Below are 23,039 nucleotides of genomic sequence, written 5' to 3'. Positions count from 1 at the left end.
TTCCTCCTGCTCTGGCTGTGTGAGACATGCCTGCATCCCTTTTGCCTTCTGCCACAATTATAAGTTTCCTGAGGCCTCTCCAGTCATGCTTCCTGTACAGCTTGCAGAACTGTGAGCCAATTAGACCTCTTTTCTATATAAATTACCCAGTCTCAGGTATTTCTTCATAGCAGTGTGAGAATGGACTAATACAGGTCCCAACTATCTTTGTGAGTTTTCTGCCTCGGTGATCTGTCTAATATTGTCAGAAGAGTGTTAAAGTCTCCCACTATTATTGTGTAGTTATCTAAGCCTCTTTGCTGGTCTCTAAGAATTCACTTTATGAATCTAGTTTCCCCCTTGTTGGATGGATATATATTTAGGATAGTTAGGTATTCTTACTGAATTGAACCCTTTACCATTATGTAATATCTTTGTCTTTTTTGATCATTGTTGGTTTAAAGTCTGTTTTGTCTGAAATTACAACATCAATCCCTGTTATTTTTTGTTTTCCATTTGCTTGGTAGATTTCTCTCGGCTCCTTTATTCTGAGCCTATGGTTATCATGAATGTGAGATAGGTCTCTTAAGGCATCATACAGTTAGGTCTTGCCTTTTTATCAAACTTGCAACTCTGTGTCTTTTAATTGGGATATTTAGCCTATTTACATTCAAGGTTAATAATATAGTTTGGCTATGTCCCTACCCAAATCTCATCTTTAACTATAGTTCCCACCATTCACATGTGTGGGAGGGACCTAGTGGGAGACAATCTTCACAAACTATGCATGTGACAAAGGACCAATATAGAATCTACACGGAACTCAAACAAATCAGCAAGAAAGAAACCAAATAATCCCATCAATGAGTGGGCTAAGGACATGAATAGGCAATTCTTAAAAAAAAAAAAAAAAAAATACAAGGCTGGGCCATGGCAGCTCATACCTATAATCCCAGCACTTTGGGAGGCCATTGTGGGTGGAACACTTGAGGCCAGGAGTTCGAGATGAGCCTGGCCAACATGGTGAAACCCTGTTTTTACTAAACAATACAAAACTTAGCCAGAGGTGGTGGTGCGTGCTTGTAATCCCAGCTACTCAGGAGGCTGAGGCATGAGAATCACTTGAACCTTGGAGGCAGAGGTTGCATTAAGCCAAGACTGCACCACTACACTCCAGCCTGGGTGACACAGTAAGATGCTGTCTCAAAAAAAAAAAAAAAAAAAGGAAGATATACAAATGACCAAAACATATTTAAAAATGCTCAACATCACTATCAGAGAAATGCAAATCAAAACTACAATGCAATACCACCTTACTCCTGCAAAAATGGCCATAATTTAAACATTAAAAAATAATAGATTTTGGCGTGGATGTGCTGAAAAGGGAACACTTTTACACTGCTGGTGGGAATGTAAGCTAGTCCAACCACTATAGATAACACTGTTGATATTACTTAAATAACTAAAAGTAGATCTACCATTTGATCCAACAATCCCACTACTGGCTATCTACCTGGAGGAAAAGATGTCACTATATGAAAAAAGACACTTGCACATGCATGCTTATAGCAGGAAAATTTGCAGCTGCAAAAATATGGAACCAGCCCAAATGCCCATCAATCAACGAGTAGATAAAGAAAATGTGGTACATATACACTATGGACTGTTACTCAGCCATAAAAAGGAATGAAATAATGGCATCCACAGCAACCTGGATGGAATCGGAGACCATTATTCCTAAGCGAAGTAACTCAGGAATGAACAAGCAAACATCACATGTTCTCAATTATAAGTGGGAGCTAAGTTATGAGGATACAAAGGCATAAGAATGATACAATGGACTCTGCAGACTTGAGGGGAAGGGTGGGAGGGGGCAAAGGATAAAAGACCACACATTGGGTACAGTGTACGCTGCTCAGGTGATGGGTGCACCAAAATCTCAGAAATCACCAGCGAAGAACTATTTCATGTAATCAAATACCACTTGTTCTTCCAAAACCTATTGAAATAATAATTAAAAAAGAAAGTGAAAAGACAATAGCAAAGACATAGAATCAACCCAGGTGCCCATCAACAGTGGATTAGATAAAGAAAATGTGGAACTTATACACTATGGAATACTACACAGCCATAAAAGAGCAAAATCGTGTCCTTTGCCAAGACATGGATGTAGCTAGAGGCCATTATCCTAAGCAAATCCTAAGTAACAGAAAACCAAATACCTTATGTTCACACTTGAAAGTAGGAGCTAAGCATTGGATACACATGGACACAGAGATGAGAATAGACACTGGAGACTCCAAAAGTGGGGAGGGAGGGAGGGAGGGAGGGAAGGAAAGAGGAAGGGAAGGGCTGAAGAACTACCTATTGGGTACTATATTCACTACTTGGGTGACGGGATCATTAGAAGCCCAGCCTCAGCATCATGCAGCTAACTCATGTATCAAACCTGCACATGTACCCCCGAATCTAAAATTTAAAACAGAAAGTGAAAAGATAATGCATAGAATGGAAGGGAATATTTGAAGATCATATGTCCATGATCTATCAAAAACCCTTACAATGCAATAATAAAGAGACATAACTCAAAATTGGGCAAAGTACTTGAATAGACATTTCTCCAAAGAAATATATAAATGGCTAATAAGCACAAGTAAAGATAGTCAACATCATTAGCCATCAGTGAAATGCAAATAAAATATACAATGAGATACCACCTCATACTCACTAAAATGGCTATCCTAAAAAAGATAATAACAAGTATTGGTAAGAATGTGGAGAAATTGGCCGGGTGTGGTGGCCCATGCTTGTAATCCCAGCACTGTAAGAGGCTGAAGTGGGCGGATCATGAGGTCAGGAGGTCGAGACCATCCTGGTCAACATGGTGAAACCTCACCTCTATTAAAAGTACAAAAATTAGCTGGGTGTGGTGGCATGCACCTGTAGTCCCAGCTACTTGGGAGGCTGAGGCAGGAGAATCACTTGAACCCAGGAGGCGGAGGTTGCAGTGAGCTGAGATCACGCCACTGCACTCCAGCCTGGTAACACAGTGAGACTCGGTCTAAAAAAAAAAAAAAAAAAGTGGAGAAATTGGGAATACAAAATAGTGAAGGCACTTTGGAAAACAGTTTTGGCAGTTCCTCAAATGGTTAAACTTAGAGTTACTATATAACCCCACAACTCTACTCCTAGGTATATGTATATATCCAGGAAAAATAAAAACATATGTTCACACAAAAATTTGTAGATAAATATTCATAGAACCATTATTTATAATAGCCCAAGATTTGAAACAACTTAAATGTCCATCAACTGATGAATGGATAAATTTTAAAATATGTCATATCCACACAATGGAATATTATTTAGTCATAAAAAAGAATGAAGTACTGATTTATACTATAACATAAATGAACCATGAAAACATGCACTAAGTGAATGAAACCAATTAAAAAGACACATATTGTATGATCCCATTTATGTGAAATGACCAGGATAGGCAAATCTATGGAGACAGAAAGTAAATTAGTGATTGCCTAGGGCTGAGGTAGATTTGGAGTGAGGTGGAGAGGGACTGATATTGGATGTAGGGTTTCTTTTTCAGGTGTTGAAGATGTTCTAAAAGTGATCATATTATTGGCTGTACACCTCTGTGAATATACTAAATGTCTTTGAATTGTATACTTTAAATGAGTGACTTAACTTTAAATTTGTTTAAATGTAACAAATTTAAATAATTTAACAATTTGTTAAACTTTAAATTTGTTCCTGTGAATTATATTTCAATATAAAGCTGTAATCTGGGGGGAGAAAACAGCACTACCTAACTCCCTCACACAATGAGAGAAAGAAAAAAGAGAGGATGGGAAATGTAGTCTCCGATGACTGGCATATTCCTAGTTCTATTACTAAAAGAAAGAAAGCAGGATGGGTATTTGTGAACACTTAGACTCTGCCACACATCCCATCTCCACCATGTCCTACTCTCTGACATAGCCTTCATGTGTGCAGATTAGGGCAGAAATTCCCCAAACATCCATCCTATAGTACTCTGGCAGCCAATGTGACTATTTCCCAGCAGGCCCTGCTCCCATCTACTGCAAATCCCCTACCATGGAGTTTACCTACTCTTCTGTGATATAGTTTGTTTACTCAAAATGGAAAGGACATGTCCTGACTTAGTGTGGTATCTCCTTTAGCCTATACCTAATGTCCTGCCCTATACAAAGTAGAGCCTATTCCCTTCTGAGGTGAATACTTCTTTGAAAGACAAATTTACTCCAAGTTTTTGAGGGCTTAAGTTAGATGCCCTGTGGATGAATTTCCCTGGTATCATACTCTCCATTTCATGTCATCCTTTACCACACACCTTTTTTTTTTTTTTTTTTAAATTGAGACAGGGTCTCACTCTGTTGCCAAAGGCTGGAGTGCAGTGGCATGATCTCAGCTCACTGCAACCTCCGCCTGCTGGGCTCAAGCAATCTTCCTGCCTCAGCCTCCCAAGTAGCCAAGACTACAGGCACATGCCACCACACCCAGCTAACTTTTATATTTTTTGTGGAGACAGGGTTTTGCCATGTTGCCCAGACTGGTCTTGAACTCCTGAGCTCAAAGGATCAGCCTGCCTCAGCCTCCCAAAGTGTTGGGATTATAGCCATGGCCACCACACACTTTCAATGACCTGACATCCTAAAGGGGTTGAGAAGGCCTCCAGCTTAATAGGTCAGGGTCCTTTACCATTTTGTCATCCATAGGGCCCGAGAAGTCTCTGTGCAGGAAGGCCTAAAATGCCTTCCTTCCAATGGTGAGTCCCACTGTATTCTTCACTACATTTATAACAGGAAATTTAGTAGGTGTCAAATAAGTGCTTGTTGATCTATTGATTCAACCTCACCATAGAACTAAGAAAATTCAGTCTAAAAAAAAGTGAACTTGTGCTTAAAGCCTGCACTACAGGGTAGTGTAGGAGGGTTCACCAGGGTGCCTCCATTTTCCCCTTTGTTAAAAGAAGATGCTATTTTTGAAGTGTGTGAGCATTTCCAGATAAATGCTAACAACTGAGAAAACGGATTCAGCATCTGACTATCTGAAAGTGGAAGGGGTTGACAGAAAAGCATTCCTTCTCTATAGTCAGGCTTCTCTGTAACACCAGAGAGGCTGTTTTTCAGCAAACTCTGGGAAAGAACACAGGGAACTAAGCTGAGAAGGATAAGTTCATGACTCAACAGACATCCTTTTCTGTACTTTTGCTTTATCTTCTTACTTAAGCAAAGTTGAAATTGTTTCCTTGCTGAGCTTGTTTTTCCGAAGTATTAGCTAATGTGGTAGGAAATTGGGATACATTTGTTCCTGTTAAATTCAGGATTTCAAGAAGCAACTGAATTTAAACTAACCTAAGTGTGATATATAAATATCTTTAGTGTTCTTTAATCCAGACCATTATTAAACTTCCTGGAATATGGAAAAAAACAAAAGAATTAAATTCACAATGTGTTGTCAAGTCCATTTGTGTTGCACATACCAGCAGATAATGCTTGAGTGGGTTTTTTAAATTTCTTGACTTATTTCCTTTACTAATGACCTCTGTACTCATTAGAAGGTATTAGCACATTACAAAGACATTATGAAGGATCGATAGGTGTACATTTGTCCCGTATTTAATTTTATTCCTGAGAGTAATGCTCAGGTTTTCCTTCATGCTGGTTTTCTTTTCAGCACACTCTGGTATTTTGCAAATAAAACAATCAGGACTAGCTTCACAGGAGTACAACCTAGGCAACCACACAGGGTCCCATGTTTAGAAAGTCCCCAGACTTGGAAGGATCACATACTTGTTTTAATGTTCTGTCGTCATTTTTGTTAGTTTATTTCCAAAGCAATTCATTTCTTTGGAAAGCCATTCTCTCTGTGGTTTTAGGTTGACATAAGTGACTCCATTTTGGTACTGATAACCTTCACATCGTCTTGAGATTCCCAATAATTTTGAACAAGGGGCCACATACTCATTTTGCACTTGGTCCTGAAACTTTTGTAGCTGGTACTAACCACAATACTTGGAATTTCAGATCTCACCTCTGATCATTATTAGCTGTGTGACTTTGGACAGGTTTCTGAACCTCTCTCAGCTTCACTTTCCTCAAACGTTAAATTTGAAAGAACCACATCTGTCTCAGAATGGTAGTAAGAATTTGCATTCAAATAAGATAGCAAATACACTGGTGTCTAGCACATGGTTCTAGTAACTAACTCTTGTAATTGCACAGGCACCGTGTATGCTGTTTACACAGATCAGCTCATGAATTCCTTGCATTTGTGGCTGATGATCAGCAAATATACCATTCGCACTTATAGGAGTTTTATAGCCAGTGTCCATTTCTCACTGGTCCAGCCTCCATTCTGGTTTGTGTCCATGGTGATTACGGTTATCATCACTACTTCTCTCAATGCTCTGTGCAGCTGGTATTTTATAAATGAGAGAATTGAGACACAGACATGTTAAGTATCTTGCCCAAGATCACACAGCTTATAAGTAGATACTCCTTAACTATTAATGGCATAACCTCTAGTAAACAGCAGAGAGAGGTGAGATCTTTTAACCTGAAGTTTAGTGTTCTTTCCTTCTGTCTCCAATTTTTTACCCCCAAGGAGTTAATAATTGAGCGAGAGTGATGTTACATATAAATCTGGCTACTGCACAAAGCTGTGTGATCCTACCTGTTCAGCCTCACCTGCCAAACACATGCTCTCCAAGCTGCTTGCAGTTGCCCTCTCAGGCTTCCAGGCCTTTGATTAAATTGTTTCCTCATGTAAAGGTTCTTCCCTAATTCCCAGTCCTTAGCACTTCCTCATTTCTCACTTTCTTTTGAGAATCAACTTCAGTGGCTCACCCCTTAAGAAGTCCTCTCCTCTGAGCGCTCTTAGAATTTTATGCATAGTTTTACCATAATGCTTCCCACATAAATTCTAATGCTGGTTTTCTTGTCTGCCTTCCTTCAGGCCTGAAAGATCATTGATGAGCAAAGATGACATATGGCTCATCCGAGTGTCACCAGCACTTAGGAAAGTGTGCCTGACACATAGCTACTATTCAGTACATAATGAATGAAAAAGGTGGTAGTATTTTCCAAGGAATATCAGATTCTCTAATTCAAAGGAGAGAGAGATGAACTCAGTGGATAGACACAGTCTTCATGGAGGAAGTGGTCTGCATGTTAGGTTTTAAAGGATAGGGAAGACTAAAATAATAGGATTGAGGATAGAGGCAGAAAATCCACTCAGATAGAAGGAACAGCTTGTGCAAAAGTGGGAATATGGAAGGGTTAAGACAAAGCTTGTTTAGAAAACAACAGGTAGATCATTTGGCCTGGAACACTGCATTCTTATTGGGCAAGGGATCCCCAAATCAAATGCTTCTTGGAACCAGGCTTTATAGCGCAATAAATAAATAAAACATGGCCCATGTGGTACAATAGAAGGGGAAGGGATTGTGGCAAACTGAAAAACACATGCCCTACTGTGAAGGAAGTAGCTACTGCTTCTCCATTACCAATAATCATTTAAGGATCTTTTGATTTTTCCAGATAACATGAAAATCTAGATTCTACATGTGTGAAGTATCTTGGTTATTTTTACTTTTTATTTTAAAATAATTTTAGACTTGTAGAAAAACTGGGAAAATACTGCAGAAAGTTCATGTATATTCTCCACCCAGCTTTCCCTATTATTGTCAACTTTCATACCCATAGTATAATTCTCAAAGCTATGAGTTAACATTGCTATAAAGAATTAAACTGCAGTGCTTATTCAAATTTCATCAGTTTTCCCCTAAGTTTCTTTTTCTGTTCCAGGATCCAGCCCAGGATCCCACATTGCTTTTAGTGTTGTATTTCTTTGTTTTGTTTTGCTTTTCTGATGGAGTCTTGCTCTGACACCCAGGCTGGAGTGAAGTGGCATGGTCTCGGCTCACTGCAACCTCTGCCTTCCAGGTTCAAGTGATTCCCCTTCTTCTGCCTCCTGAGTAGCTGAGACTACAGGCACCCACCACCATGCCCAGCTAATTTTTGTATTTTTTAGCAGAGACAGGGTTTCACTGTGTTGGCCAGGCTGGTCTCGAACTCCTGACCTCAGGATCCACCTCGGCCTCCCAACGTGCTGGGATTACAGGTGTGAGCCACCACTCCTGGCCTAATTGCTGTATTTCTTTAGTTTCGGTCTTTCCTTGTCTTTCATGACTTTAACATTTTAGATGATTACTTGTCAATTATTTTGTAGAATGTCTCTCAATTTGTATTTCCTATTTTCTCATGATTGAGATTTTTGCATTTGTTTTTTTGCAAAAATACAAAAGTGATGCTGTGCCCATCTTGGTGCATGATATCGGGAGGGTACATGACGTCAATATGTCCTATCAGTGGTGATGCTTACTTTGATCATTCAGTTAACGTGGTGTCTGCCATGTTTTTCCACTGTAAAGTTTTCATTTTTTTTTTTTCTGATAGACCAATAGTTTGGGGACAATAATTTGAAGCTAGAAGTATCTTGTTTCCTCTTCAACTTTAGTCCACTGATTTTAACATCCGTCAGTGGATCTTGCCTACAGTGATTACTATTTAATCTAATGTCTCCCTAGTGGTGATGTTGTATTTCCTGCATTCATGCTACATTTATTAATTGGAATTCCTCTGTAAGGAAAAGCTGTCCTATCCTTTTCCCCCATTTATTTATCTATTCAATTATTTATATTAGTGTGGATATTTATTTTATGGGTTACAATCCAGTATCATTGTTGTTATTTTGTTGCTCAAATTGTTCTTGATTTGCCCATTGGAAGTGCCTTCAGATTGGCTGTGATGTGCTTTTGTCATGCCCTATCCTATTCTGAGCACTTCCTTATTTTCTGGAATGACAACATGTTTCAGGCTCATCTTCTGCTTTCCTTACTCTAAGCCCTGGAATCAGTAACTTCTCCAAGAAGCTCTGGCTCCTCTCATTGGAAAAGAAACATCTTGGATTTAAAATATAAAAAATGAACTCACACTAAAAATATATTATGGATGCATATTTGGGTCATACAGTTTTTCACGCTGGAACCTCTGATACAGGAGGTCACAGAGATAGCAGGAAAGGTCAGAAGGTCGACTCTCTGCTTTGATTTTCTAAATACATGTTGGAAACATGTAGCAGAAACAATAGCCTTGAAGGAAGAGATTTTTTCATTACTCAGGCCAGAGCCAAGTTTCTGGCCCAGATAAGAGAACTTTTTTTTTTAAATTAATAAGCTTTGTTTTTTAGAGCAGTTTTAGGTTCACAGCAAAATCAAGCAGAAAGTATAGAGTTCCCACATAGCTTCTATCCCAACTTACACAGAACCTCCTCCACTACCAGCATCCCCCACCAGAGTGGTACAATGGATGAACTTACATTGACATACGATTGTCACCCAAAGTTCACAGTTTACGTGAGAGCTCACTCCTGGTGGTGTATGTTCTAAGGTTTTGATAGATGTGTAAAGACATGTATCCATCGTTTTGGTATCACACAGAGTAGTTTCACGGCCCTAAAAACCCTTTGTGCTCTGTCTATTCATTCCTCCCTCCCCACAACTTCTGCCAGCCACTCATCTTTTCACTGTCTCCATAGTTTTGTCTTTTCCAGAATGTCATATATTGTAATTAGAATCATACAGTATGTGGCCTGCTTAGATTGACTTCTCTCATTTAGCAATATGCATTTAAATTCCTCCATGTCATTTCATGGCTTGACAGCTCATTTCCTTCTGGAGGTAAATAATATTCCATTGTCTAGATATACTACAGTTTATCCATTCACTTAAGGACATTTTGGTTGCTTTTAAGTTTTAACAATTATAAGTAAAGCTACTATAAACATCTGTGTGTGCAGATTTTTGTGTGGACATAATTTTTCAATTCGTTTGGGTAAATACTAAGGAGTATAATTGTCGGATCATATGGTACAGCTATGTTTAGTTTTGTAAGAAACTACCAAACTGTCTTCCAAATTTGCTGTACCAGTTTGCATTTCCACCAGCAATAAATGGGAGTTTCTGTTGTCTTGTCTCACCAGCATTTGGTGTTGTCAGTGTTTTGCATCTTGGCCATTTTAATAGGTTTGCAGTCATATCTCAATGTTGTTTTAATTTGTATATTTCTGATGAGATATGATGTAGAGCATCTTTTCATATGCTTATTTGCTATATGTATACCCTTTTCGGTGAGATCTCTATTTAGGTCTTTTGCCCTATTTTTCTTTTCTTTTTCTTTGTTTTTTGAGATGGAATCTCACTCTGTCACCCAGGCTGGAGGGCAGTGGCACTGTCTCAGCTCACTGCAACCTCCACCTCCTAGGTTTAAGCAGTTTTCCTGCCTCAGCCTCCCAAGTAGCTGGGACTACAGTTGCATCCCACCATGCCTGGCTAATTTATGTATTTTTAATAGAGACAGGATTTCAGTAGGTTGGCCAGGCTGGTCTCAAACTCCTGACCTCAAGTGATCCACCTGCCTTGGCCTTCCAAATTGCTGGAATTACAGGCATGAGCCACGGTGCCCAGCCTTGCCCATTTTTAGTTGGGTTGTTTGTTTTCTTATTTTTAATTGGGTTGTTTGTTGAGCTTTAAGGGTTTTAGTGTATATTGGATAATAGTCCTTTATCAGACATCTCTTTTGCAAATATTTTCTCCCAGTCTGTGGCTTGTCTTCTCATTCCCTTGACATTGTCCTTCACAGAGGAGTTTTTAATTTTAGTGAAGCCCAGCTTATCAATCATCTCTTTCATGTATCATGCCTGTGGTTTTGTATGTTAAAAGTCATCTCCATACCCAAGGTCAATTAGGTTTTCTTTTATAGTATCTTGTAGGAATTTTACTGTTTTGTGTTCTATATGTAAGTCTATGATTCATTTTTAGTTAATTTTTGTGAAGAGTGTAAGGTCTGTATCTAGATGGGTCTTTTTTTTTTTTTTTTTTTTGCATGTGGATGTTCCAGTTGTTCGAGCACCATTTGTTGAAAAAAAAAAAAAAAAGTTTTATCCTTTGAATTGCCTTTGCTACTTTGTCAAAAATCAGGTGACCAATTATATGGGTCCATTTCTGGGCTCTCTGTTCTGTTTCATTTGTCTTTTTATCTATTTTTTCACCAGATGCCATACTGCTTTGATTACTATAGCTTTACAGTAAGACAATAGATTTTTAAGAATACAGTACTCACCTGGCTGGTTCTCTTAAAGACAGTCCAGGCAGCATGGTGCAGCAACAACACAGGAGAGACGATGGGGCCAAAGAGGGCTTTCACATTTGTCTAACTCTCCTGCACACACACAGGAGGGAAGTTTGCCTTACTTCTGGATGTATCAAGGGAGTGATATAAAGGGGCCCAGTGGATCTGAAGAAGATTTCGGTTGGGATGAGGGATACACAGAGTATATGGACATGCTCATCTGATACCAAAGAGGAAACAAAGACACTGGACTATGACCAAAGGCCCTAAGGTGTGATGTCCAAAGACCAGATGGTGCAAGCAATATCTCAGTGAATGCCAGTCCATACTGAAGGTCAACTCCCCCTTCCCATTGCTAGAAGCTTCTGCCTTCCTGCAACTTAGAATATCCATGGAGAAAGTGGGGAAGGGGACCTAAGTATACCAAGTTTGTAAAATTACAAAAAAAAAAATAGAAAAAACTGACATGTTTTAACACACTTGCTAGCTTTTTTGTGTGTGTGTATGTGTGGGGAAGGGGGACAGAGTCTCGCTCTGTCACCCAGGCTGGAGTGCAGTGGCGCAGTCTCAGCTCACTGCAAGCTCTGCCTCATGATCTACCCACCTCGGCCTCCCAAAGTAGCTTGGGTTTTAAAAGTTTCACCTAGGCCGGGTGCAGTGGCTTATGCCTATAATCCTAGCACTTTAGGAGGCTGAGGCGAGTGGATCACGTGAGGTCAGGAGTTCGAGACCAGCCTGGCCAACATGGTGAAACCCCATCTCTACTAAAACTACAAAAATTAGCCTGGCATGGTGGCACATGCCTGTAATCCCAGCTACTTGGGAGGCTGAGGCAGGAGAATGGCTTGAACTCAGGAGGCAGATGTTGTAGGGAACCAAGATTGTGCCATTGCACTCCAGCCTAGGCAATAGAGTGTGACTCAGTCTCAAAAAAAAAAAAAAAAAAAAAGAAGAAGTCTTACCTGCTGCAAAATTATGAAGCTAACTTAATGCTCATATATCAAACTTATACTGAATGTGGTTACTTGTATGTCTGAGTTCAGAATTCTGAGTATAAAAGGCAGCGAGTTCTCTTGAAGGGCAGTAGAGCCTCTTTTGTTTTTTTTGTTTTGCACATTCTAGTTGTGCTAACCAAGAAAGATGTACCCCCACCCTACTCCAGGTAATCTTATTAAAACATTTGCTCCAATTGTGTTGGGTCATGGCTCATTAGAGAAGAACATTTAGATATTAGAAGTTCACATCATCTAAGGTCAAGCCTTCAATGAAAGGAACATGGAGGTGATGCAATTATACTGATTTCTGAGCAGATGGCTGTTTTCTAGAGGGAAATGGTGCATAAAGCACACAAATAATGAAAGACTTGAGAGAGAAATACTTCATGGCAGTCATGACTATACAATCAACACAAAGGGAACTAATTCACAGAACTGATGCAATGTTTAAAAGCATTAGGGAAAATTAGAGGTACTTGCTGCCCTGATGGGGCACTGCCTGGACTTGGAGGCCTAAGGGCATAGGATGGGATGCAGGTATACACGTTTCTATATGTAGCACATACAAATCTCAGTTCACAAACCCAGGTGTGGAAAGAGTTAGTACTTACAATGACCCCCTTTCTTTCCAGGCAATAGAAATTTAATTTCAGTCATTTCCTGGTACCTGCCTTTCCCCTGTGATTGCATCTCAGTTTGAGGATTACACACTGCTAGTGAACGAAGGTTAGGAATGTAGGGCATCTCATCTAAGCTGGCTGCAGTCTTCACTAGCATAGCTGCTTAGATGGGACAGGGACACCTGCTGGTCATTGCCAAGTCATCCCTTGTATCAGACCATACCATAGTAACTCTGCATCTGGTTTTGAGTGGAGATCTCTTGATGCCTCCATGCCATTCTGGGACCACAGAAAACTTGGTGGGACCATCCACAGCCATGTGTCACTTCCTTGGTACCCTTGGGTACACAAGTATAATTCTACTGTCCCAGTACCCCAACCTCACCATTCACAGGTCTACTCTGAGACATTTTCAAACTTACCTACCAGGGCAGAGTAGGCAGCCATCCTTACTTGGGGGTCTTGCCTCCTTTCTAGAGTCTACCAGAGAAGGTAAACATGGGTTTCTTCTGTACTACAATCCCAAAATATATCTGGAGTTCCTGTTGTGGAACATTCTCCCTAGTACCTACCAGGAAGAGAGCTGGGTGCAGGCTTTTTCATCCAGGAGTCATTACCATCTAAGACAGGGGTGTTCAATCTTTTGGCTTCCTTCAGCTACATAGGAAGAAAGCGAATTGTCTTGGGCCGTACATATAATACGCTAACACTAACAATAGCTGATGAGCTAAAAAACTTTGCAAAAAAATCTCATAAAATTTTAAGAAAGTTTATGAATTTGTGTGGGGTGACGTTCAAACCCATCTTGGGCTGCATGAGACCTGCAGGCTGTGGGTTGAACAAGCTTGATCTAAGCTCTCCTTTTTTCTCTGTTTTCAGAGAAAGAATAAGCTTTCTCTGTTTTCCTGGTTGGTTGATGAAGGGAGCTTGGGGCACACTTCGGCCTAAAGGAGGGAGAACAGTGTGGATTCAGGAAGCTTCTTTTTTATTATTTATCACTTTTTCTCCCACATCTATTGTAAACACTCCAGTTCTGTTCTCCCAAGGCCAAGACTTTAAAAACTATAAAGCTAATAATTGACTCATTTTGTGTTATTTGCTTTCTTCCCAGTTATTCCTTTCCTGAGGTAGTGATGCCGACAGAAAGAGGGGTGAAAAACTATACATCTATTCTAGCCACTATATGCTATTGTTTCCCCAGCATCACGATCCCTGCCAAGGTTAGCTACAGCCCACAATGTACACTAGAAAAAAATCAAACCACGTGGACTTAGCAGCTGGATTAATGGTGGGGTCAGCTCAGGAGATCTTACCTTTGATTCTTTGGTTCACTCTCTGTTCTTAGTCTTCTTGGAGGGTCCCAGTTGTTGTATTTTAGAGACTAGGACTTCATCAATCAGAGATCATGCTAAAATGAGTCCAGCCCTTTTCTTGTCTCCTCTCACTTTGCCTCTTCTCCTTTCTTTTTCTTCCTGCCTCTCCATTTGTTCTTTCTCTACTCTGCTCTGTCTTTCGTCTCCAAAGGCAAATCAAAGGACATGATTCCAGGACCTTTGCAGGAGATTCCCATTTGCATTCTTGGTGAAATTATTGTTCTGTCTGACATGTGTGGCCCCAGCATCATATCCAGTTAGTGCCTCCTTTCACCTTTGATAGTGTTCAGATTTGAGTGATGAACTATATGGCCACTCTAGTCACTACAGACCAGCTCATCCTTAAAAATATTTGACCTCAGCTGAAAACTATTTAGATGTCATAACAGTTTAAACAAACATGGACATACTGTTAGGGCATGCTCAAAAAAGTCAGGCTTCAGGAGATGGAGCAAGATGGCTGAACAGAACCCTCCAGCAATCATCTCTGCAACAGGAACACCAAATTCAACTATCCACACAAAAAAGCACCTTCATAAGAACCAAAAATTAGGGGAGTGATCACAGTACCTGGTTTTCACATCATTATTAAGAAAAGAGATACAGAAGAGGGTAAGAAAGGTAGTCTTGAATCACTTATGTCACCCCTCCCCCATCCTCCAGCAGTGACCATGTGGCATGGAGAGAAAATCTGCGTACTTGGGGAGGGACTATGCAGTGACTGTGGGACTTTGCATTGGATCTCACTCCTGCCCTATCACAGTAGGAAACAAAACAAGGAAAAATTCAGCCAGCACCCACAGAAGAAGCATTTAGATAAGCCCTAGCCAGAGGGGAATTGTCCATCCCAGCAGACAGAAACTGAACTCTGGCAAGCTCCACCATAGGCTAAAGTATTCTAGGATCCTAAATAAACTTGAAAGGCACTCTAGGCCACAGGGACTGCAATTCCTGGGCAAGTCCTGGTGCTATGCTGGGCTCAGAGCCACTGGACTTGGGTGCACACAACCTAGTGAGACACCAGCTGGGAAAGCTAACAGAGTGCTTGCACAACCCCTTCACCAACCCCAGGCGGAGCAGCTCACAACTCTGTGAGAGACCCCTTCCTTATACTTGAGGATAGAAGAGGGGAAAATAAAGAGAACTTTGTCTTGCAACTTGGATACCAGCCCAGCCACAGTAGAATAGGGCACCAGGCAAAGTCATGAGGCCCCCATTCCAGGCCCTAGCTCCTGGATGAGATTTCTGAACACACTCTGGGCAACAGGGGAGCCCACTGCCCTGAAGGAGAGACCTAGGCCTGGTAGCATTTACCACAAGCTGACTGAAGAGCCCTTGGGACTTGAGTGAATATCAGTGGTAGCCAGGCAGTATTTACCACATGCCTAGGCAGTAGCAGCCACAAGGAAAAACTCCTCTGCTTGAGGAAAGGGGAGGGAAGACTGGGAAACATTTTTTTTTGTAGTTTTGGTGCCAGCTCAGCTGCAGTAAAATAGAGCACAAGGTAGATTCTGAAGGTTCCCAACTCCAGGCCTTGGTTCTGGGATGGCATCTCTAGACCCTCCTGGGGCTGGGGGAATCTTGCCACCCTAAGGGAAGAACACAAGCCTAGCTGGATTCACCACCTGCTGGGTTGTAGAGCCCTTGGACCTTGAATGAACATAGGCTGTAGCCAGGCAGTGGTCACCAAGGGCTTTAGGTGAGACACAGTGCTCTGCTGGTCTGACCCAGTGCAGTCCCAGTGGTGGTGTTTGCATCACCCCTCCCCAAGCTCCAGGCAGCTCAGCATAGAGAAAGAGAGATTCCTTTCATCTGGGGGAAAGTAAAAGAAGACAAGTATCTCTGCCTGGTAACCCAGGGATTTCTCTCAGATCTTACCCAAGACCACCAAGACACTAGGACCTCCATGAGTCTGCAAGAGCCACAGCAATACTGGGCTTGGGATAAGCCCTAATCCAGATATGGCTCTAGTGACCAAAAACATAGATCATAACACCAAAGTCTCTTTGAATACTTGGAAAGCCTTCCCCAGAAGGACAGGCATGAACATTTCTGCAAAGACTACAATAAATACCTAACTCTTCAATGCCTAGATGTGGATAAATATCCACAAGCATCAAGACCATCCAGGAAAACATAACCTAATCAAATAAACTAAATAAGGCATCAGGGGATCAATCTCTGATAGACAGAGATACATGACTTTTAAGATATGGAATCCAAAGTAGCTGTTTTGAGGATGTTCAGTGAAATTCAAAATAATACAGAGAAGGAATTCAGAGTTCTATTAGATAAATATAACAAGGAGATTGATGTAATAAAAAGAATCAAGAAATTCTGAAGATCAAAAATGCAACTGATGTACTGAAAAACGCATCAGAGTCCCTTAATAGCAGACTTGATCAGGTGAAAGAATTAGTAAGCTTGAAGGTAGGTTATTTGAAAATACATAGTCAGAGGAGACAAAAGAAAAAAGAATAAAAAAGAATAAAGCATGCCAGAAGATCCAGAAAATAGCCTCAAAAGGACAAATCTAAGAGTTACTGGCCTTAAAGAGGAGGTAGAGAGAGAGATAGTGTGGAAATTGTATTCGAAGAGATAATAACAGAGAACTTTCCAATACTAGAGAAAGATATCAATTATCAAGTACAAGAAGGTTATAGAGGCTGGACGCAGTGGCTCAAGCCTGTAATCCCAGCACTTTGGGAGGCCGAGACAGGTGGATCACGAGGTCAGGGGATCGAGACCATCCTGGCTAACACCGTGAAACCCCATCTCTACTAAAAAAAATACAAAAAACTAGCCAGGTGAGGTGGCGGGCGCCTGTAGTCCCAGCTACTAGGGACGCTGAGGCAGGAGAATGGCATAAACCCGGGAGGCAGAGCTTGCAGTGAGCTGAGATCCGGCCACTGCACTCCAGCCTGGGCGACAGAGCGAGACTCCGTCTCAAAAAAAAAAAAAAAAAAAAGAAGGTTATAGAACACCAAGAAGATTTAACCCCCAAAAGACTATATCAATACTTTTAATAATCAAACTCCCAAAGGTTAAGGATGAAGAAAGAATCTTCCTACTTTTAGCAAGAGAAAAGAAACAAATCACATATAAAGAACTCCAATACATCTGGCAGTAGACTTATCAGTGGAAACCTTACACACAAGGAGAGAGTGAAATGACATATTTAAGGTACTGAAGGGAAAAAACTTTTAACCAGTGAAAATATCCTTCAAACATGAAGGAGAAATGAAGACTTTCCCAGATAAACAAAAGCTGAGGGATTTCATCAGTTCCAGACCTGTCCTACAATAAATGCTGAAGGGAGTTCTTCAACCTGAAAGAAATGGCCGTTAATGAGCAATAAGAAGTCATCAGAAGCTACAAAACTCACTAATAATAGTAAGTACATAGAAAAACACAGATTATAACACTGTAATTTTGATGTGTAAATTACTCATATCTTACGTAGAAAGACAAAAAAAGAACCTATCAAAAATAATGACTACAACAACTTTTCAAAACGTAGACAGTATAATAAAGATAGAAACAACAAAAAGTTAAAAAGTGGCAGGATGAAGTTAAAGTGTCAAGTTTGCTTGTTTGTAAGTTTGTTTATGTAATCAGTGTCGTCAGTCTAAAACAATGAATTATAAGATAATATTCCCAAGCATCAAATAAAATAAATACAACAGATACACAAAATATAGAAAGCAAGAATTTAAAACACACCACCAGAGGAAATCACCCTCACTAAAGAAAGACAAAGGAAGAAAAAGAAAGGAAGAGAAGACCACAAAACCACTAGAAAACAAAAGCAAAGTGGGAGAAGTAAGTTCTTAGGTAATAATAATAATGAATGTAAATGGACTAAACTCTCCAATCAAAAGACAGAGGGTGGCTGAATGGATAGAAAATCAAGACCCAGTGATCTGCTGCCTACAAGAAATACACTTAACCTATAAAGACATATGTAGACAGAAAACAAAGGGATGGAAAAAAAAATTTATGCCAATGATGGAAACAAAAAAAACAAAAAACAAACAAAAAACAGCAGGAGAACCTATATTTATATCAGACAAAATAGATTTCAAAAAAATATAAAAAGAGACAAAGAAGATAATTATATAATGATAAAGGGGTCAATTCAGCAAGAGGATATCACAATTGTAAATATATATGCATCAAACACTGGAGTACTCAGATATATAAAGCAAATACTGTTAGAGCTAAAGAAAGAGACAGACCCCAATACAATAATAGCTGCAAACTTCAACACTCCACTTTCAACATTGGACAGATTATCCAGACACAAAATCAACAAACACTGGACTTAATCTGCTCTATAAAACAAATAGACCCAATAGATATTTTCAGAACATTTCATCCAATGGCTGTAGAATACACATTCTTTTCCTCAGCACATAGACCCTTTTCAAAGATAGACCATATATTAGGTCACAAAACAAGTCTTAAAACAGCCAATACAATCAAAACAACATTAAGGATTTTCTCCGACCACAGTGGAATAAAACTAGAAATCAATAACATGAGGAATTTTGGAAACTATACGAACACATGGAAATTAAATAATATGTTCCTGAATGACTGTTGGGTCAATGAAGATATTAAGAAATTGAAAATCTTCTTGAAACAAGTGAAAATAAAGACACAACATATCAAAACCTATGGGATACACTGAAAACACGTCCTTCTTCACAAGGTAGCAGGAGACAGAGGGGTACCAGCAGGGGAATCGCCAGATGCTTATAAAACCATCAGATCTCATGAAAACTCACTATCACAAGAACAGGATGGTGGGAACAGCCTCCATGATTCAATTACCTCCCACTGGGTCCCTCCCATGACACGTGGGGATTATGAGAGTTACAATTCAAGATGAGATTTGGTTGGGAACACAACCAAATCATATTAATCAATGAAATGATACACTGGTTTTTTGAAAAGATAATCAACAACCTTTGGCCACAGTAAGGAAAAAAGAAAAAAGACCTAATAAAATCAGATACAAAAGGAGATATTAAAACCAAAACACAGAAATTCAAAGGATCATTAGAGACTACTATAAGCAACTATATGTCAATAAATGGGAAATCCTAAATAAAGTAAATAAATTCCTAGAAACACACAACCTATCCAGATTGAACCACAAAGAAACCTAAAATCTGAACAGACCCAAAACAAGTAATGAGACAGAAGCTATAATAAACAATCTCTTAGCAAAGCAAATCCCAGGACCTGATGGCTTTACTGCTCAGTTTTAACAAACATTTAAAGAAGAACTAATACCAATTGTACTCAAACTATTTCAAAAAACAGAAGAGTATGAAATACTTTCAAACTGGCCTCATTCTATGAGGCCAATATTACCCTATGTCAAAACCAAAGGAAGTACACCAAAACAAAACAAAACAAAAAACTGCTAGCCAATATTCCCCATGAACATTGATATAAAAGTTCTCAGCAAAGTACTAGGAAACTGAATTCAACAGGAAACTGAATTTAACAACACGTTAAAAAAAGTATTCACCATGACCAAGCGGGATTTATCCCATGAATGCAAGAATGCTTCAACATATGCAAATCAATCAATGTGATACATTGTATCAACAAAATGAAAGACAAAAACCATATGATCATTTCAACTGATGCTGAAAAAACATTTGATGAAATGTAATATTTCTTCACGATAAAAACACTCAAAAAACTGGGTATAGAAGGAAAATACCCCAACAGAATAAAAGCCATACATGACACACCCACAGCTAGTATCATACTAAAGGGGACAAAACTAAAAACCTTTCTTCTAAGATCTGGCACATGACAAGGATGCCCACTTTCACCACCACAATTCAACATAGTACTGAAGTCCTAGCTAGAGTAATCAGACAAGAAAAAGAAACAGAGGTTCTCCAAATTGGAAAGGAAGAAGTCAAATTAACCTTGTTTGCCAATAATATGATCTTGTATTTAGGAAAACCTAAAGATTCCACCAAAAAAGTGTTAGAACTGATTAACAAATTCAGTGAAGTTGCAGGATACAAAGTCAGTAGCATTTCTATATGCCAACAGCTAATAAGCTAAAAAATAAATCAAGAATGTAATCCTAATTACAATAGCTACAAATAAAGTAAAATACCTAGGAATAAATTTAAGTAAAGAACTGAAAGATCTCTATAATGAAAATATAAATCATTGATATGATAAATTGAAGAGGACACAAAAATAAAAGATATTTCATGATCACGGTTTGGAAAAATTAATATTGTAAAAATGTCCATACTACCCAAAGCAATCTATAGATTCAATGCAATCCCTATCAAATTACCAATGACATTCTTCACAGAAATAGAAAAAGTAAACCTAAAATTTATATGGAACCACAAAAGACCCAGAATCACCAAAGCTATCCTGAGCAAACAGAACAAAACTGGAGGAATCACATTATCTAACTTCAAATTATACCACAGAGCTACAGTTACCAAAACAGCATGGTACTGGCATAAAAACAGAAATATAGACCCATGGAACAAAATGGATAACTCAGAAATACATTTATACATTTATAGTGAAATCGTTTTCAACAAAAGTGCCAAGAACATACACTGGAGAAGGGACAGTCTCTTCAATAAAACATGCTGGGAAAACTGGATATTCATATGCAGAAGAATGAAACTAGTCCCCTATTTCTTGCCATATAAAAAAATCAAACCAAAATGGATTAAAGACTTAAACCTAAGACCTCAAACTATAAAACTACTACAAGAAAACATTGGTGAAACTCTCCAGTACATTGAACTGGGCAAAGATTTATTGAGTAATATCCCACAAGCAAAGGCAGCCAAAGCAAAAATGGATGAAAGAGATAACATTATATTAAAATGCTTCCACACAGTAAAAAAAACAATTAACGAAGTGAAGAGATAATCTACAGAATGAGAGAAAACATTTGAAAACTACTCATCCAACAAGGGATTAATAACCAGAATATATAAGGAGCTCAAAATACTCAATAAGAAACCATCTAATAATATGATTAGGAAATGGACAAAAGATCTGAACAGAAATTTATCAGAAGAAGGCATACAAATGGCAGATAGGTATATGAAAAGGTGCTCAACATCATTTATCGTCAGAGAAATGCAAATCAAAAACTATGAGAAATCATGTCACCCCAGTTAAAATGCCTTTTATGCAAAAGACAGGCAATAATGAATGCTGGTGAGGAGGTGAAAAAAAGAGAACACTTGTACACTACTGGCAATGTAAATAAGTACAACCACTGGTGAACACTTTGGAGGTTGCTCAAAAAGCTAAAACTAGAGATACCATATGATCTAGCAATTCCACTGCTAGGTAAACACCCAAAAGAAAGGAAATCAGTATATTGAAGAGATATTTGCACTTCTGTGTTTATTGCAGTATTTTTCACAGTAGCGAAGATTTGGAAGCAACCTGTGTCCATAAACAGATGAATGGATAAAGAAAATGTGGAACATATGCACAATGGAGTGCTATTCAGCCATGAAAAATGACACCCTGTCATTTGCAACAATGGAAATGGATGGATGGAGGCCATTATGCTAGGTGGAATATGCCAGTCACTGAAAAGACAAACCGTATATTCTCACTTATTTGTGAGGGCTAAAAATTCAAACAATTGAACTCATTCTACTCTCTTGGAGAGAGAGAGAGTAGAATAATGGTCACCAGAGGCTGGGAAGGATATGAGAAGGAAGGAGAAGAGGAGATGGTTGATGGGTACAAAAATATAGTTAGACAGAATAAATAAGACCTAGTATTTGATAGCACAACAAGATGACTACAGTCAACAATTTATTATACATTTAAAAATAACTAAAAGAGTATAATTGGATTGTTTGTAACACAAATAAAGGATAAATGCTTGAGGTGATGGATACCCCATTTATTCTGATGTGATTATGCATTGTATGCCTGTATCAAAATATCTCATGCACTCCATAAATATATACACTTACTATGTACCCACAATTAAAAAGGAAAAGTCGGGCTTCAAATAGCGCTAATAATACACAGTGTGAGATGGTCAAACAGAAGCCTGGGTTAAGTCCCATTGGAGCCTACAGGGTTAAGTCAGAGTTGGGAAGCCTTGGTTATCCCACCTTGGTGCGAGTGTCAGTATCAGTTGGCTTGACCTTCAAGTCCTGTTCTGAGTGTGTGGATCTCTCTGGGAGTACTGGAGGATGGAGATGGGATTGGCAGAGGAGCAGAACAAAATGTTGGAGTGTCTTCCAGTCTACAGCCTTGACAAATGTCAGGCTATGCAGAAATGAAGCTGGAACAGAAACAAGGAGATCAAGAGAGATCCTGGCCAAGGAGCTGTGTCCTCCCAGTTGATAGGGTGGGGAGCTTTAAATCCACATTTGCCCTTCTCTTAAAGAGTTTCCTCTACACCACTGGGTAAGCTTTGAGAAGACATCTTCGTGAAAAATGAAAACTCTTTACATAGCTTTAATAATTTATGAATTAAGAACTATTCTTTAATCACCATAAGTTATCTTTACAAAAGAGGGGAACAACAACAAATATGTGTTAAAAAACTGGATCTTTCATCTAACACACGTGAATAATAATAATAGCCCTTAATTGAAAACTATAGATTTGAAACAAAATTACAGCAAAATCTAGAATCCATACTTATGTAGCAGATACACCTTTCCAGTTATGTTGAGATAAAACTATTTGAGAAATAGTAGTTTGGCAGGGTTCTGAGCACTGGAGACTTTGAGCTTGGAATAAAAAAATTACATTAGAAAAATCCACAAAGTGAATAATTAAGAATTTGCT

This window comes from Colobus angolensis, unplaced genomic scaffold, assembly GCF_000951035.1.
Source record: "Colobus angolensis palliatus isolate OR3802 unplaced genomic scaffold, Cang.pa_1.0 Scaffold57, whole genome shotgun sequence".
Taxonomy (NCBI): Eukaryota; Metazoa; Chordata; class Mammalia; order Primates; family Cercopithecidae; genus Colobus; species Colobus angolensis.
The sequence above is the reverse complement of the archived record's forward strand: the minus strand, read 5'-3'. Positions refer to the sequence as shown.